The sequence below is a fragment of the Schistocerca cancellata genome, chromosome 4, assembly GCF_023864275.1.
Source record: "Schistocerca cancellata isolate TAMUIC-IGC-003103 chromosome 4, iqSchCanc2.1, whole genome shotgun sequence".
Taxonomy (NCBI): domain Eukaryota; kingdom Metazoa; phylum Arthropoda; class Insecta; order Orthoptera; family Acrididae; genus Schistocerca; species Schistocerca cancellata.
The window spans coordinates 364,947,511-364,964,320 of record NC_064629.1 but is presented as its reverse complement, the minus strand read 5'-3'; the positions used below and the strand labels follow the sequence as shown (position 1 = coordinate 364,964,320).

General features: G+C 42.1%; 1 protein-coding gene and 1 pseudogene across 4 annotated transcripts in view; one reads left to right on the top strand and one right to left on the bottom strand.

Moving 5' to 3' along the window:
- The window catches only part of LOC126183662 (metal cation symporter ZIP14-like), a 386,045-nt gene that overhangs the window by 229,653 nt on the left and 139,582 nt on the right, over window positions 1-16,810 (top strand). The window lies entirely within an intron of this gene.
- On the bottom strand, window positions 11,732-11,849 carry LOC126186017 (5S ribosomal RNA; annotated as a pseudogene).

Genomic DNA, 16,810 nt, shown 5'->3' with positions numbered 1-16,810 from the left:
ATGCAGAACTGGCTTCCGCTGGAAAAAATTAGTTCCAATTTTGGCCACCAGGGCAAATCTGGCACCCTCAATTCAAGAAAGATGTATAGAAATATTTCCATATGTAATGGATTAGGGACAGGATGTGGATAGAAAAGGTCAAACAAATGAGAAAGACGCAAAGCTGATTTTATTATTAACTGCCGCTCACACAATTTGTTCAATATGAGCACTGAAGATGTCGATGAGTTGCTGCGCAGCGCCAGATTTACACCTGGTGGCCAAAAGTGAAACTAATTTTTTTCCAACGTTAATCGGTTCCGCATTAACTCGTTAGCATATCAAACAAGTTTCGCTGCAATAAGATAATTGCAGTCCACACTGGACCTCAGTGAGTAGTTGCTCTTTAATTATAACCACCCGATAGCATAAATTGTCGTCATTGTATAGCTAGCTACAATCGCAGGACGATTTCGTCATAGTGAAGGAGCACATATAGACGTTGTACGAGGCCGAGGCGTGTCTGATTAACCTAAGAATCCTTTTAAAATGCGGCCTCCGCAGCGACGTAGGCGCCAACCTCCACTTGCGCGCTGAGTACCTGCATCTATTGGCTCTGTATAGATGCCATTACGGAAGCATTCGTCTATCTTTATCATTGTCCGTGCTTATTTAAGATACTTAACGTAATCTAAACGGTCACCGATTGTGAATTTCGTTTCTGTGTGCAAAAAATGCGAAAGTAGTCGTAGCTCATCGGAGGATTTTTGAAGTTTACGGAGAATAGATAATGAGTGGTGTAGTATAAAGAAAATACAGTAGAACGTTTAGAGAAGACTATACTAATGTTCTCGAGCTGACTCAGTAGTTATCGGTATATAGGAAAGAAATTGTCTGTTTGTCGTAGTAATTTGGGTAAGCAAGAATAGAGCAAGAGTTTAAATTATGGGCTACAATATAGTAAAGAAATAAATAAATTTTTATGATGAGGTGCAAGTTGGGTGGTCATCCGTCATCACTGAAGACTTAAAGTAAAATGTTGATAAAAAGCTATAGGAAAAGAGACGCTTTCAACATTATGTGAACAGTTTCCTCATGTTCCAGGAGTGTTCTTTATGAAGCTATTAAAGAGCAGTTCAACTTGAGCTCGCTCTGGTTGGCAGATCAGGACGCAAATTTTTATGAGAATGGAAATCATAAGTCGTATGTTCGTTATGATAAGTGCCTAAATATTGGTGGAAATTATGTCGAAAAGAAGATTTAAATACAAACTTTCACATAATAATAAAATTGTTTTAATGCACTTACGTTTGTTTAATATAAAACGATATATACTTGAAATACACGCCTCGTAGTAGGTAAAGGACGAAGTTTGTGACACTGCATGTTCTCGTTACATGTGAGAATAATAAAACACAAGTTCCATTACTACAGAAACGAAAATCGAATGTCAAACTTGGAAACTGTCCCACTGTCCGTATGAATGAATGAGGAAAACACATTCCGGTTCTTTAGCGCTTCGGAACTTTAGTGTGCTTCAAGCCAATTTAATCCTCATTCAGTCTCCGAGAATAACATATATTACAAAATGGGGCCTGAAGATGACATATTACATTGCCGAAACTGGTAGCGAAAATAAAATGAAATAACTTTTCAATTTGCGCGGTTGTTTCGCGAATTTCCTTGTTAAATAAAAATGATTCGAAATCTTTTCATAACTGTTTTTTTTTTTTACTATGCTTCGGCTGATGTACATAATTATGCTTAGTACCCACTCCTTAGATGTCGATTTTCCTTTACTACGTTTCACTGGAGACAGGATTTCTTGCCCCCTGTCCGACAAGGATGATCATTTTCACTTGTTAAGCACGTATCGTCATCATTGTACTCCTCATGTACATTGTCCGCAGAGTTGAGCGTACGACACCACACATTCCACTGACTCATCTTGCAGAAACGCTACTATTTCATCTGCCCCTTTTTTCTCACTCTGCGAAATTTCTTGGGTTTCTTTCTCACGAAATGTCAACTTCGGCAACTGTTGTTGTACATATAATGCAATGTTTGCTTTTTTTATCGTTGTCGTTTTTCTGCTGTGTATCAATGCCGCTAACACTGTGGCACTGTAGTGAGTCACTCGTCGACTAAGCAATTAAACTACGCTCCGTAGTCTCATGCTGTGCTCACCATTGGATACCTTACTCCCGCCGCCTGTTGCCATTACCAGCTAATTCTGTGGATGCATGGTAGACAACATGTGGGGTGTCGAACGCCGTAAATGTCATTGGCCTTTTGCGACCTCGCACTCAAGGGGTTCCTTATTAGAAGTATGTGGAACGCTTAGACTGTAACTTTATGACACTACGTACCTCCTGTATGTATGTTTCTGAATACTGGTGTATCTATACGTATGGTTACAAAACCTAGATCTGGGTCTTGTAAACTATTCTCATATTCTGTTTAGATGGTACTTTCACGTCTGCAGAAATATTCAATTCTGTATCCGCAGCTTTTGAAACAATTCTTACAGGGCATATAAAAGAACATTTTTTTGTATATTTAGATACATTCTGGTGCTCAAGATGTATGAGACAGGCGACACATCATCAGACTTTAAGAAGAATATCACAATTCTAATCCCAAAGAAAACATGTGTCGAAGGGTGTGAAAATTACGGAACTATCAGTTTAATAACTCTCAATTGCAAAATACTAACACGTATTCTTTACAGACGAATGGAAAAACTGGTAGAAGCCGACCTTGGGTAAGATCAATTTGGATTCCGTAGAAATGTCAGAACACGCGAGCCAGTACTGACCCCATGACTTGTCTTAGAAGATAGATTAAGGAAAGGCAAACCTACGTTTCTAGCAGTTGTAGACTTACGAAAAGCTTTTGACAATGTTGACTGGAATACTTTCTTTCAAATTCTGAAGGTTGCAGGGTTAAAATACAGGGAGCGAAAGTCTATTTACAATTTGTACAGAAACCAGATGGCAGTTATAAGACTCGAGGGGCGTGAAAGGGAAGCAGTGATTGGGAAGGAAGTGACACAGTGTTGTAGCCTCTCCCCGATGTTATTCAATCTGTATATTGAGCAAGCAGTAAAGGAAACAAAAGAAAAATTCGTAGTAGGAATTAAAATCCATGGAGAAGAAACAAGAACTTTGAGGTTTGCCGATGCTATTGTAATTCTGTCAGAGACAGCAAAGAACCTGGAAGAGCAATTGAACGGAATGGACAGTGTCTTGAAAGGATGATATAAGATAAACATCAACAAAAACAAAACGAGGATAATGGAATGTAGTCGAATTAAATCAGGTGACGCTGAGGGAATTAGATTAGGAAATGAGACACTTAAAGTAACAGATGAGTTTTGCTATTTGAGGAGCAAAATAACTGATGATGGTCGAAGTAGAGAGGATATAAAATATAGACTGTCTATGACAAGGAAAGCGTTTATGAAGAAGAGAAATTTGTTAACAAACAGTATATATTTGTCATGAAGTCTTTTCTGAAAGTATTTATATGGAGTGTAGCCATGTATGGAAGTGAAAGATCGACAACAAATAGTTTAGACAAGAAGAGAATAGAAGCTTTCGAAATGTGGTGACATTGAAGATTGCTGAAGATTAGATGGGTACATCATGTAACTAATGAGGAGATGCTGAAAAGAATTGGGGAGAAGAGGAATCTGCGGCACAGCCTGACTAAAAGAAGAAATCCGTTGGTAGGACACGTTCTGAGGCACCAAGGGATCACCATTAAAACATTGGAAGGAAGCGTGGAGGGTAAAAATCGCAGAGTGATACCAAGAGATGAATACACTAAGCAGATTCAAAAGGATGTACGTTACAGTAGTTACTCGGAGATGAAGAAGCTTGCACAGGATAGACTAGCATGGAGAGCTGCGTCAAACCAGTCTCTGGACTGAAGACCACAACTACACCAGTCATTAATATGGATAGAATAGGGAATATCCCAAATGTGTACCAACGGCGATTTAACATTTCTTTTTGCGTCACCAGCAGAACTTTTATAGTATGCTACCTCTGCGTATCCTATGTTACATTTCGTTTAGTTTACTCGTTTCAGTGTACTGCGAAAGTAAAATTTATTTCATCTCGAAATTTGTCCTTTGTTAAGCCTATGCAACTTCGTACCAGAGTACTACTTAAACTTATATATACTACGAACTGTCAAAACCATTTATTATGTAAGATTTCCAGTGTTGAGACTGCTATGTGAGCGTGTTTCGAAAGCCAATAAATTAAAAACAAACGTTCGCTGGCATTATTGCTGTGTTCTATTAGTGAAAAATTCTTCGAGCCGATAAAAAATTTGTGGACACTCTCTGTTTTGTACTATCTTGGTGAATATTCGACAGTATGATAAATCTCGAACGCCTTTCGAAAATACAGGAAGATCTAACCTACTTGTGTCCACTATTTGCAAGATATCGTGTGTGAATAAAATGATTTTTTTTAGGATTACCCTGCTGATTATTTGAGAAAAGCGTCCTTTACCTGAGAAGCGTCATAATGTTGTAGATTAAAATATTTCTTAGCAGCTCGCAAAAGACGGACGTTAGCGAACTTCGTACGAAGCGTTAATTTAAATAAGAAAGCGCTTTTACGAGATTAGACAGTGTTGACGGCGCAGCAGATATAAGCGCTATCAGCTTCTGGACTGAGCCGGCTTACGATACTTCCCAGCTGAGTCAATCCGCCGTCTTGGAAGAAGACAGCTGCGCACCTTCACTAGCTGGCCTGCAAGGTAACCTACACGTGTGCACGTGCCATCCTCTAAAGCTGGTGCCTTAAGTTTATTGAATATGAACAACGTGAACATATTACATGTTTCCTGCGAGGCTGTTTTGTATTCAAAGGAATTATTTATACCTCAGTTTAAAATAGTTCTTTCTTTACATGTGAATCGTCATTCCAACATTTGGTCTAATGATTGTGCATAGTGTACGATCGTTAGATAAACATATCTGATCGTACACTCATGTCAATCATGGTCCACTTGAAAATGACATAGTATTAGAAACTGGCCATTCTTGACACCTAAGTAATGTTGTTGAATAAACAACAGCCTAGTGTACGATCGTTAGATAAACATATCTGATCGTACACTCATGTCAATGATGGTCCACTTGAAAATGACATAGTATTAGAAACTGGCCATTCTTGACACCTAAGTAATGTTGTTGAATAAACAACAGCCTTTTAGGGAAAATTGTTTCACTTAATAAATTGGTCATGGTACGGACCCATTCATAAAAAATATTGCGCATCGGGGTATCTTATAACCATATTGCTCACAATTCGTAGAGAAAACTGCTTTTATTTATCGTTTCATAATATCATTTTTTAAGGTCGTATATCTTTCCCACCTTCAGAGTTCTACAGAAACGAATTTAATGTAATCTGACATCATAGTGGGCATGTTCTCTTCAGCACGTAATAACATGCTCTTATACGATGCTTACACTTTTTTTTTTCTGAGGAAAGGAAGATTAGAGTTTGACGTCCCGTCGACGACAAGGTCATTAGAGACGAAGCGCAAGGTCAGATTTGGGAAGGAATCGGTAGGAAATAGACCCCATCCTTTCAAAGAAATCATCTCGGCATTCATCGACAGCGATTTACTGAAATTACAGGAAATCTCAATGTGTATGTCTAGACGGAGATCTGAACCTGTGTCCTCCCAAATATGCGTCCAGTGTCTTACCACTGTGTCATTTCACTTGGTTTTCTTTTTCTTTTTTTTTTCCTAAGAGAACGCATATTTAAATTTCCGCCGATCAACAGTGAATATATAGCAGCGCTTGCGCAAGAGTAAAAATTATAGTTAATTCATTACAGAGTACTATCCTAGTTGTTAGTTACATGTTCCGTAGGAAATTTGTATGAATTCTGCCGTAACAGTTAACGAGTCGTTTCACAAGCCGTGGGTACACAATTTGATTGTGTATATAACTGGTCATTTATAGATTACTAATAGCACAGTGATTATGTTTAATTAAAATGAACACACCTTTTCTTTGTTACGACAAATGACAAAATTAAAACACAAATTTCAGAACAAAATAAAGACCACAGTGGAGGCCCTATAAGTCTATAGAACAGAAAAAGTTGCCTTTAATAAATTATTTCGGATGAGATTTAAAACCTGCTTCGCCATCTGTCATATACGTTGCGTTATTGGACAACTGAGGGTGAATTTTTGTGACTGTACATTAAACTCCTTCCTGAACCACTGACAGTTTTTGTAATTAGTTCATGCGTATAATTTTTTCATCAAGTGTTGTAGCTTGGGGACCTACTCTTGTATAGTGTAATGTGCTGTGCGCTAGTTACTGAGACGGCGTGGGGGCTGAGCCAGACTAAGATCGAATTCTCGCGACGGAATAACGACTGTGGCGCAGCATCGGCCAGACTGAGTGTGGACTTTAGGCGGTTTCCCACGCTCGTTTTAGGCAAATGCTAGGCTGGTTCACACTTTCCGCTCCAGAAAATACGACACGCAAACAGTTAAAATACGGTCGCAAACAGAACCAAGTTCACATAATTGACAGACAGCTGGTTCCCTGCCTTACGTAACTGGCGACAGCGGTGAAAGGAAGAGCATCTGGCCACAAAGTTAAACAAATGTCCATAAAATGAGGACAGTGGAGCCCATAACTAAACGGCGCAGATGCTAACGCAAAGATGAAGAAGTGTTGTAGCAGTGGAGATTACTATTCCGAAATTACGATGAATTGTCTGCATCGAACTTCATTACCAAATAGATGTGTAGAGTGTACCAGAACTCCACCGACTAACATTCCGAGGTTGTTCAGGGACACCTCTTGAGTGTTTTTGTCTGTGAACCCACAGTCTCCGTCAGCTCGTTACAAAGTTATTGTATTTTGTTTGGTTTCTTTCACCAGTTAGCTTTGTATCTCTGTTGCACTGAAAATAGTCCACAACAGTGCAGATGTCTTTGGTATGCGCCATGTGTCTTGTTTGCTAATAAACGTGTTCCATTTACTCACGGTACTTTGTCTTACCCGCTCTCCGCTCTCAAGTTTGCATTCAGTGCTGCTCGGTTCTGTGTCAGGGTTATTACTCCAGCAATGATGCTTGTGCATTAACACTCAAGTACAGCTGTTCGAATACGTTTAACGATCAAGGTTTGGTGGACATGTACCTCCTGTACACTGACGTGACCAAATCCAAAAATGGTTCAAATGGCTGTGAGCACTATGGAACTTAACATCTGAGGTCCTCAGTCCTCTAGACTCAGAACTACTTAACCTAACTAACCTAACGACATCACACACATCCATGCCCGAGGCAGGATTCGAACCTGCGACCGTAGCAGCAGCGCGGTTCCGGACTGGAGCGCCTTGAACCGCTCGGCCACACCGGCCGGCAATCGTGTTGAAGGCTACCTAAGGCGATTCGGCGTAGATCCCTCAGAGAGGTTGATGGGTCACGTCATCAATAAACAGCCCTTTTCAATCTATCCCAGGCATGTTCGATAGGTTCATGTCTGGAGGACATGCTGGCCACTCTATCGAGCTATGTCGTTATCCTGAAGGAATTCATTCACAAGATGTGCACGATGGGAGCGCGAATTGTCGTCCATACAGACGAATGCCTCGCCAGTATGCAGCTGATATGGTTGCACTATCGTTCGGAGGATGGCATTCACGTGTCGTGCAGCCATCACGGCGCCTTCCATGACCACCAGCGGTGTACATCGGCCCCACATAATGCCACCCCAAAATAGCAGGGAACCTCCACCTTGTTGCACTCGCTGGAAAGTGTGTGTAGGCCGTTCAGCCTCACCAGGTTGCCTCCAAACACGTCTCCGACGATTGTCTGGTTGAAGGCATATGCGACACTTATCGGTGTAGAGAACGTGATGCCAATCCTGAGGGGTCCATTCGGCATGTTGTTGGGCCCATCTGTACCGCGCTGCATGGTGTCGTGGTTGCAAAGATGGACCTCGCCATGGACGTCGGAAGTGAAGTTCCGCATCATGCAGCCTATTGCGCACAGTTTGAGTCGTAAAACGACGTCCTGTGGCTGCACGAAAAGCATTATTCAACTTGGTGGCGCTGCTGTCAGGGTTCCTCCGAGCTATAATCCGTAGGTAACGGTCATCAACTCCAGTAGTAGCCCTGGGGCGGCCTGAGTGAAGCATGTCATCGACAGTTCCTGTCTCCCTGTATCTCCTCCATGTCCGAATAACATTACTTTGGTTCACTCCGAGACACCTGGACACTTCCCTTGCTGAGAGCCCTTCTGGCACAAAGTAACAATGCGGACGCGATTGAACCGCGGTATTGACCCTCTAGGCATGGTTGAACTACCCACAACACGAGCCGTGTACCTCCTTCCTGGTGGACTGACTGGAACTGATCGGCTGTCGCACCCCCTCCGTCTAATAGGCGCTTCTCATGCATGGTTGTTTACATCTTTGGGCGGGTTTAGTGACATCTCTGAACAGTCAGAGGGACTGTGTCAGTGATACAGTGTCCACAGTCAAACTCTATCTTCAGGAGTTCTGGGATCCGGGGTTACGCAAAACTTTTTTTGATGTGTGTATTATACCATACTATAAAATAGTATTCCTCCCTCTTCGCTCATGGATAGCAATCCATTAATAAAAATTCGGCTTATATTAGACTATGAGAAGTATTAATTGGTAGTCCTAAGTATTCTGTAGCACAGACGCTTGTGTAGTTAGCAACCCTTCACTTCATAAGTTGATGACGCAACAGGTGACGGGGCAGTCATGTACGAAGCGAAAATAGACCGTAATAAGTGGCAGCAAGTATAGGTTCAGAGACAAACGAAGGTTACATAGTTTCCTATACGAGGTGGAATGTCAAGGCGCAGTACTCTTGTGTTTCCTGACGTCTTTCGGATAAACGACTCTGCAATCAGAAGCGAAAATCAACCTGCAAAACGAATGACATAAATGATCACAGCAGCCAAACTCGATGACGATGTATGGTTGGTGTTGCTGACAGCCCTGGTAAATTATTTAGTCAGCAACAACCGTTGTTCAAATGTGTGACACCCCTCGTTTGTTAACCGCTACTGCATTGTCATCATTTCAGGAGTGGAAATGTCAAGCGTGCTAAGTACCAAATCTCACATTTGTCAGGAGAATCTGAAAACAATGTATCGTTTATTGCACATGACTTATCTGTAATCAGAAAATTAAGAAGGTATTTTCATACCACAAAATTATGTTGCTCACCGCATCAGCGCAAAAATAATGACACAAATTAGAAAACAAATAACCAGGAAAGTGAAAGGGTCTAAATGCAAATAAGAAATTTATCTTTTTTTCCAAATATCATTAATACTGAGGCACCACGTTTTATTTGTGATAATACATGTACGGATATACGGCAGCAATGTCATAATTGATAGAACAGTAGTCAACAAAAACCATAGCTCACCCTGTTTAAATTTTTTTACATGAGACTGACAAAATTAAATTGGAGAAAAACCTTTCAGTAGTGATATCTGTTACTTACACCATCCCATTCTTGGGTCCACATGTTGCACAGTTTACTATGGAACACGCTGTACTGTTGAGGAACAAACAACACACGTTGATTTATCTGTTCTCTTCTCCAACTTCTTTTACTATTTTCGGAACCAAATTGTCTTCCTCCGTTACAAAAATATTTTGTTGGTACGAAAAAAGGCTTAAATGCGCTCTGCGCATCAACTAAACGGGGGGGGGGGGGGGGGTGGACACCGGCGCATGGCAGTTGGAACTATAGAGGGAAACAGTACTTGGTACAAAGACCATGCCCCACATAGTAATTAATGTTTTCAAAATTTTCTCCACGATTTTGCACTTACAAAAGTCAAGGGACATGCAAGAGAGTACCGAGAACACAGCACCATTGAAAACGCGTTTTATGAAAAAGTGGCACTTACGACTTCGACATTTCCACTCTTTATATGTACTTAATTCAAGTATAGTGTTTGAATAGAGTATTGAGAACGTTTTCGCTTCCATAGACACTGATAGGAACGGAAGTGGGGCAACTTGAGATATAAAGGGGGAACAGACGGGGCACTAGTAAGGAATAATTAAAACCCGTCTTGATGACAGAGGCAGGACATGGACTGGGGAAGGAAATCGGCCGTCCTCTTTAAAAGAAACTACCCTTGTATTTGCCTTAATAGATCTAAAGAAACAACGACAAACTTAAATCTGAATAACTAAAGTGAATTTGGAGTCAGCTCCTCCGAAACAATAACGTGGTATCCGGGACTTTGTCGTTACCTATGATGAAATTGGGATGATAGTTCCGCTTTAAGGAACCGTTTCAGATGACGTGATACCTCTCATTATTTTAATGCTGCATATAAGCGTAGTGTGACGTATGTTTTGTGGTTTCGACCTACCACCGACATACTGAAACTAAGCTCACCGTGCATTCATTGCCATTCGATGCATACAAAGCAAAGCAATATAAGTGAAATATAAGGCTGTCTGCGTGCTGTTATCAAGCGAGGCAGCTTGAGCATGAGTCTACCGCTGCAAACTCTGAAGGTTAAAGACTTGGCCGTATCTGAACGCTGCGGGAAACACACACTCATAATTTGAAACTTAAGACTTCGAAAACTCTCATCATCTGAGGCACTTAAGGTCTCCAAGTCAAGAGAAGTCCTATTGAAGGTCTGACGGATTCCTTCTTCTACACGTTCTTCATCTCCGCTTCTTTTTTGATAGGGAACGCTCTAGCTTAGAATACTTCATAGTCATAGGACGGGCCAGTGAACAAGTTATAATTCCTTCCTCTTGCATTTAAAACAATTGCCACACTTGAGCGCTTGCTGATAAGAGGTCTTGACATTTTGGTGATAAGATTATTCACATGAAATATTTTCTGTATTTTTGAATTTCTTTCTAGTGTTATCTTCGCTAAGTTCCTGACTTTCTTCTATTACAAACATACGTTCACGTTGACTTCAGAAACATATTTCTCTTCTCTCTTACGTACAGAGATGGGTGAAATGGAAGAACGATTCCGTCGATGATGAGGTCTTTAGGTATGGAGCATGGCACTGACTGGGTAAGGAGAGGAAAGCGAATAGACTATGTCATATTCACAGAAACTGCCCAGGAATCTGACTGGGCGATTTAAGGAAACCATGTAAACCTAAATCTGGATGAGTGCAGTGAATCAAACAGTTACACAAAAGCAGGTGTTCACATAAAAGAATTATTTCGAGGCAATCCCTGAAAGTAAGCTCCTAGTTCCCTCATTTGTACGCATAATTCTATGCTGATATATCGAACGTGAGCACCTTAAAATTTGGACAACGTGCTAGGCAGGGGTCCAACAGTAGAAGAGCTGCAAATTGTCATGGTAGGGCTTGAGGGGGAAAAGCGAAACAGTGCCACACAATTAAACCGAGTATTTTTACGGCACGCAAAGTTTAGTGTTCCTTAATCGATACAACAACCAGCTAGTTGGTAAATAACAAGAAGATTTCGGCTGTGAGCGTCTACAGCTGTGCGCTCCGTCTTCAGGCCACAAGTGGCCCATCGGTACCATCCGACCGCCGTGTCATTTTCGGCTGAGGATGCGGATAGGAGGGGCGTGTGGTCAGCACACCGCTGTCCCGGTCGTTATGATGGTTTTCTTTGACCGGAGCCGCTATTATTCGGTCGAGGAGCTCCTCAATTGGCATCACGAGGCTGAGTGCAGCCCGAAAAATGGCAACAGCACATGGCGGCCCGGATGGTCACCCATCCAAGTGCTGGCCTCGCGCGACAGCGCTCAACTTCGGTGATCTGACGGGAACCGGTGTATCCACTGCAGCAAGGCCGTTGCTGTCTACAGCTGTAATGGTTCAAAAAGACGACTACAACAGCTCGATTCGGCACAATTAACTTGAACCAGTTTATAAAAGACATATACCCCACAGTTGAAGATGAGCAAGACTAAACTAATTTAGGAATTGCTGAGAGGTGACAGTTATATGCCCTTGCGTCAGGGAACTGCTAACGATGAAGCGGTCAGTGGTAACGATCTGTGTCAATAGTGCCGGCCGGAGTGGCCGTGCGGTTCTAGGCGCTGCAGTCTGGAGCCGAGCGACCGCTATGGTCGCAGGTTTGAATCCGGCCTCGGGCATGGATGTGTGTGATGTCCTTAGGTTAGTTACGTTTAATTAGTTCTAAGTCCTAGGCGACTGATGACCTCAGAAGTTAAGTCGCATAGTGCTCAGAGCCATTTGAACCATTTTTTTGTGTCAATAGTCTTCAACACTTGTTTGCTACCTGCACTACTTATGTCAGAAGGTACAAGAAGCTTTGACACTGCAGCCGCCTTGACACATTTGTAACAAAGAAATGTACCCTAAATGGCCTGAAACAACATGAGAGTTGCCCCCTGGCAGCCGCGGCATCATAGCACAAGCTTTCCATCGAAAGCCAGGCGTTACTATTATCAACAACGACGAGATCATAGGTGACATCATGGAGTGACAAAAAGCGCGACAAGCTTCATACGTATTCCAATGTGAAAATATCTGTCCACAGCGGATGGACAGTATCATTAGGGCTGAAATGGCTAATCGTGATGTCTATAGTGCTCTATATTGATTTTTAATGAAACATATTGTTGTGTCCATAGTTGGCACGAGACGGCTTGGCTATGAATACTCAAAATATTTAGTAAATGAATAAAATATGATCAGTGTTATTTACAATATGAACAGAAAATGAAATATACATGAATTGGTATACGTGAGCCTGATCCAGTAATGTCGAGCACTGTATGCAGTAGTCTCACTGCGGTTCTCCCGTCATCAGAGGGTCTAACGCGGTGATCGGCGTCTTAAGAAGACGTGAGGTCGGATGAAATGAGAGGAACAAGGCTCCACAATCCCACAGGTGGTCTGCTGTGAATAATGGATAATTTTAAAGACGCGCTTTTGGTTATAATACATGATCCTTTGAGTTACGTCACAAACATGCGACATGCGACAACAAAGTAATGAGACTGGTTAGAAAAAACAACATTTCTCACATTTTTAAACAACTTCTCTGGTATCACCTTCAAATTATCACCCTTGTGCCTGCTCACACACACTCCATCGGTGTTTCCATTGTTCGTAGCGTTTCTAGAACTCATCTTCTGGCATACCAACACAAGCCCTTGTTACAGTTGTTTGGATGTCATGCACTGTTGCGAAATGGTATCCTTTAACAACTGACTTAACTTTTGAGAATACAAAAAGAATTTCACGGAGCCGTGTTCGGTGAATAAGGGGGTTGTGGCAGCACTGCAATGGACTTTGACCTGAAAAACACCCGACAGACAGTGCAGTACGGGATGGTGTGTTATTGTGATGCAGGATCCAGTTGTTAGCAATGTGTGGACGAATACGACGGATCCGTTTTCGAACGCGACCACTGTCAGTTGATGTTTTGTTCATTCTATTATAAGAATAAGATGTGATGCAGAATTTGCTTTCTTCAAAATTTATTTGTAAGTAACGAGTTGTTTTAATTTAAGTACATGGTACACAAATTTACAATCCTTTTCATTAGCCCAAAGTTCAGTTTCAAAGTACACTATAATTTGACTTCTATTTCGGGTACCTTCAAACGTAGGATTGCGTTTCCGAAATTTTTGGGTTGATTAGAATCAGTAATCGTCAGTATTTATTCAGAAGAAGACCACCTCACACTGTTCTCAACCCAGGAGATGATGCTGTGATTAAAGTCCGTGAGAAAGTAAGCACTTGTTTATTTCGTATATATATATAATTTTATTTAGAAGAAAAATATTATCTTGATGTTCTGTTCAACAGATTTATTACTTCGTTACTACTGTCTCTACACCGAGGTGAGAAAAGTCGTTAAATACCTCCTAATAACGCGAAATTTAGCGCAATGTCCTAACGGATACGTTCGTCGTACGTTCTACATTGATTTCTGCGGTTATTTCGCGCAGCGTTGCTTATCTATTAGCACTGACAACTCTACGCAAGCGCCACTGCTCGTCGTCATTAAGGGAAGGCCGTCGAGCACTGCATTGTCCGTAGCGAGAGATAATGCCAAAAATTTGGTATTCTCGGCACACTATTGATACTGTGGAGCGCAGAATACTGAATTTCATACGATTTCCGAAATGGGATATTCCATGCGTCTAGCTCCAGCCACCATTCGCGTTCAAAGTCTATTAATTCCCACCGTGCGGCCGTAATCACGTCGGAAACTTGTTCACATGAGTCACCTGAGTATAAATGACAGCACCGCCAACGTACTGCTCTACGTAAATACTGGTGTAATGTTGTTCAGTACACCGTCCTCAGTTATCAACAGAAATATCTGTACTTATACCTGTCACATCCTGTATCTAAGATACTTTCATAAGCAACTGGATTAGAGAGAGATGCCATCGCTAAGACGAATAGAATTGGTCAGCGTGTCAAGCGGTGGAATGTCGTTAGCACTTGTACTGGCTATCGGCGTGACGCGAACAGAGGGCGGGCGAACTTCAGTCCATCTCGCGGCCGCGGCCAAAAACCAGGCGCTCCTACCGATGTGCTGGGCGCGAGCCAAACTATGCGGCGCATTGCTCCTCGGATTTACTCGGAAACGTCTATTGGCGGATTCTCTGCACTGTTGCACTACTGAATCAATCAAAAAAGGGTCGCTAGCCTCGCTTGACACGTGAAACAGCGTGAAAGTTGTCACTACTAGTATACTAGCATAAATGCCCTGTAGCACTGCAACTACTTTCATAAACACTCTAAGCCCACAAGTAGATGGGAAAACATTATCTGCAAACAGTGAGTACATCGCCTGCAGCTGGTTTCTAGCAACTCTCGCCGACAATCTCTTTCAAAAACCAGGCCGTATAACAGTTCAAAGTCAAAATCCGAGAAATAGAAAAACACAACATTTCAAATTTCCAGCGGTCACAACTGGAATTTATTGACTCAGATTTCGCTAAGTTTGCCATTTTTATCAAGGGCCACTTGTAACTAGTTATCCGCTCTGATACGAGGTCTGTGCCTATCGAGCACATGCTCACTCACTAAACAGACGCACTCGCCCAGAACGGCGGGAGGACTGAATTCCCCACCCGCGCACGACGACGTACTTGCACACTCTTCTAGGGCTTCCGTACTCAGAGAGCAACTTTATTACTCACTGATGCTCACTTACTCCCAGTGTGACAAATTCGACACTCTTAAAACTTCACGCAGGACCTACGACTGACTTCCTACAGCCTTGACGGCTGCCCACCGACTCCTCGATTTCGCCACCTCTCTAGGCAGCTCCACGAAAATTGTTTTACATCCAGGCCTGCCGTCAACCAAGTTCACGAGCAGAATGCAGGAAAGTTCATTGGTCATTTCCGGATTGTGCTAATGATACTCCTTTGCATAGGGCTCCTTTTTCCAACGGAAAATACGTATAATCAGTAGATCCATCAAAAGTACACCCCTCAATTGTTACCCGCACTGTCCGACCTCCACTGCACAGAAAGGGCTTCTTGGTCCATCAATTGAACAGGATTCAAAGTGACCCAGAACTGCCAGAGCGTAAGGACATTCCTCATTTATCAGCGAGAAGGCTGACGCCCAGGAAGCCTCCACTAGTCTTAGCGGAGCAACTACTAGACACAGACTTGAAGATCATGGCACAGTGGCGGACAGACTGGAGCGAAGACAACTTGACAATTCACTGATCCCCTTCGACTCTACACAAAGACCGATTAGTTTCGAACTTCCCCAGTGACAGAGGAAAGCTCTTAACAGGATTCGAATATCAGATGCAGTCTGCCAGGACTTTCTGTACAAATGGGGCAAATCCCAAACCCCCAGTATGACTGTGGTGCTCTGCGTCCGACAGTAGATCTTATTGTGAGTGACTGCAACGTCAGAGAGTACCGAGGGCCAAAAACAGATCAATATGAACTGAAGGATGCTTAGGTTTCCTGGATGGTTGGCTTGGACCTTAATATATAATGTTGGTGCTTGCTGCCCATCTTCCATAGTCCAGTCAACTTTATTTGTGTAAGTTTAGTGTTAATTTCATTGTTCCTTTTATGGTTCAAATAGCTCTGAGCACTATGGAACTTAACATCTGAGGTCATAAGTCTCCTGGAACTTAGAGCTACTTAAACCTAACTAACCTAAGGACATCACACACATACATGCCCGAGGCAGGATTCAAACCTGCGACCGTAGCGGTCGCGCGGTTCCAAATTGAAGCGCCTAGTACCGGCGTTCCTTTTATTAACTTTCTTGTTATTCATTTCAAGGTTCTTTTCATTTTTGATTTTAATGTTCATGCAACTGCTCATTTTAACGAAAACTTTAATGTTTCTCTTATTGGCTCCTCTCACAGCCCATTTCTTGCATGACACATTATGCTATTTGTTTTACTGCATGTTTTATATCTATTTTAAAACTAATGTACATAAAATTTTATGTACTTGTTTTCTTAGCTCTTCAGCTAGAATAACTTAAATGTCCAAAGTACCTTACGTGTCCAAATGTTTATGCTGAATGATAAATAAATTCAAAAGTTTAGTCAAAATAGATGCTGGAGAACTCCTGCCATTATAGGACTTCACTAGCTCGTACGCCTGTCCACATTCCATTCAAAAGCTTTACGGGCCCATCACTCAAGGTTGGACAAAGCTCCCTTTCCCCAGATACCGACAACCAGCCCTGTGTCCACAACAGCCAAGCAGCTGCGCCAGGAATGCTATATTACACGCGATATCAGCGCATCTGATCGAGGAAATATTTTGAGTGACCGACTAGTAACT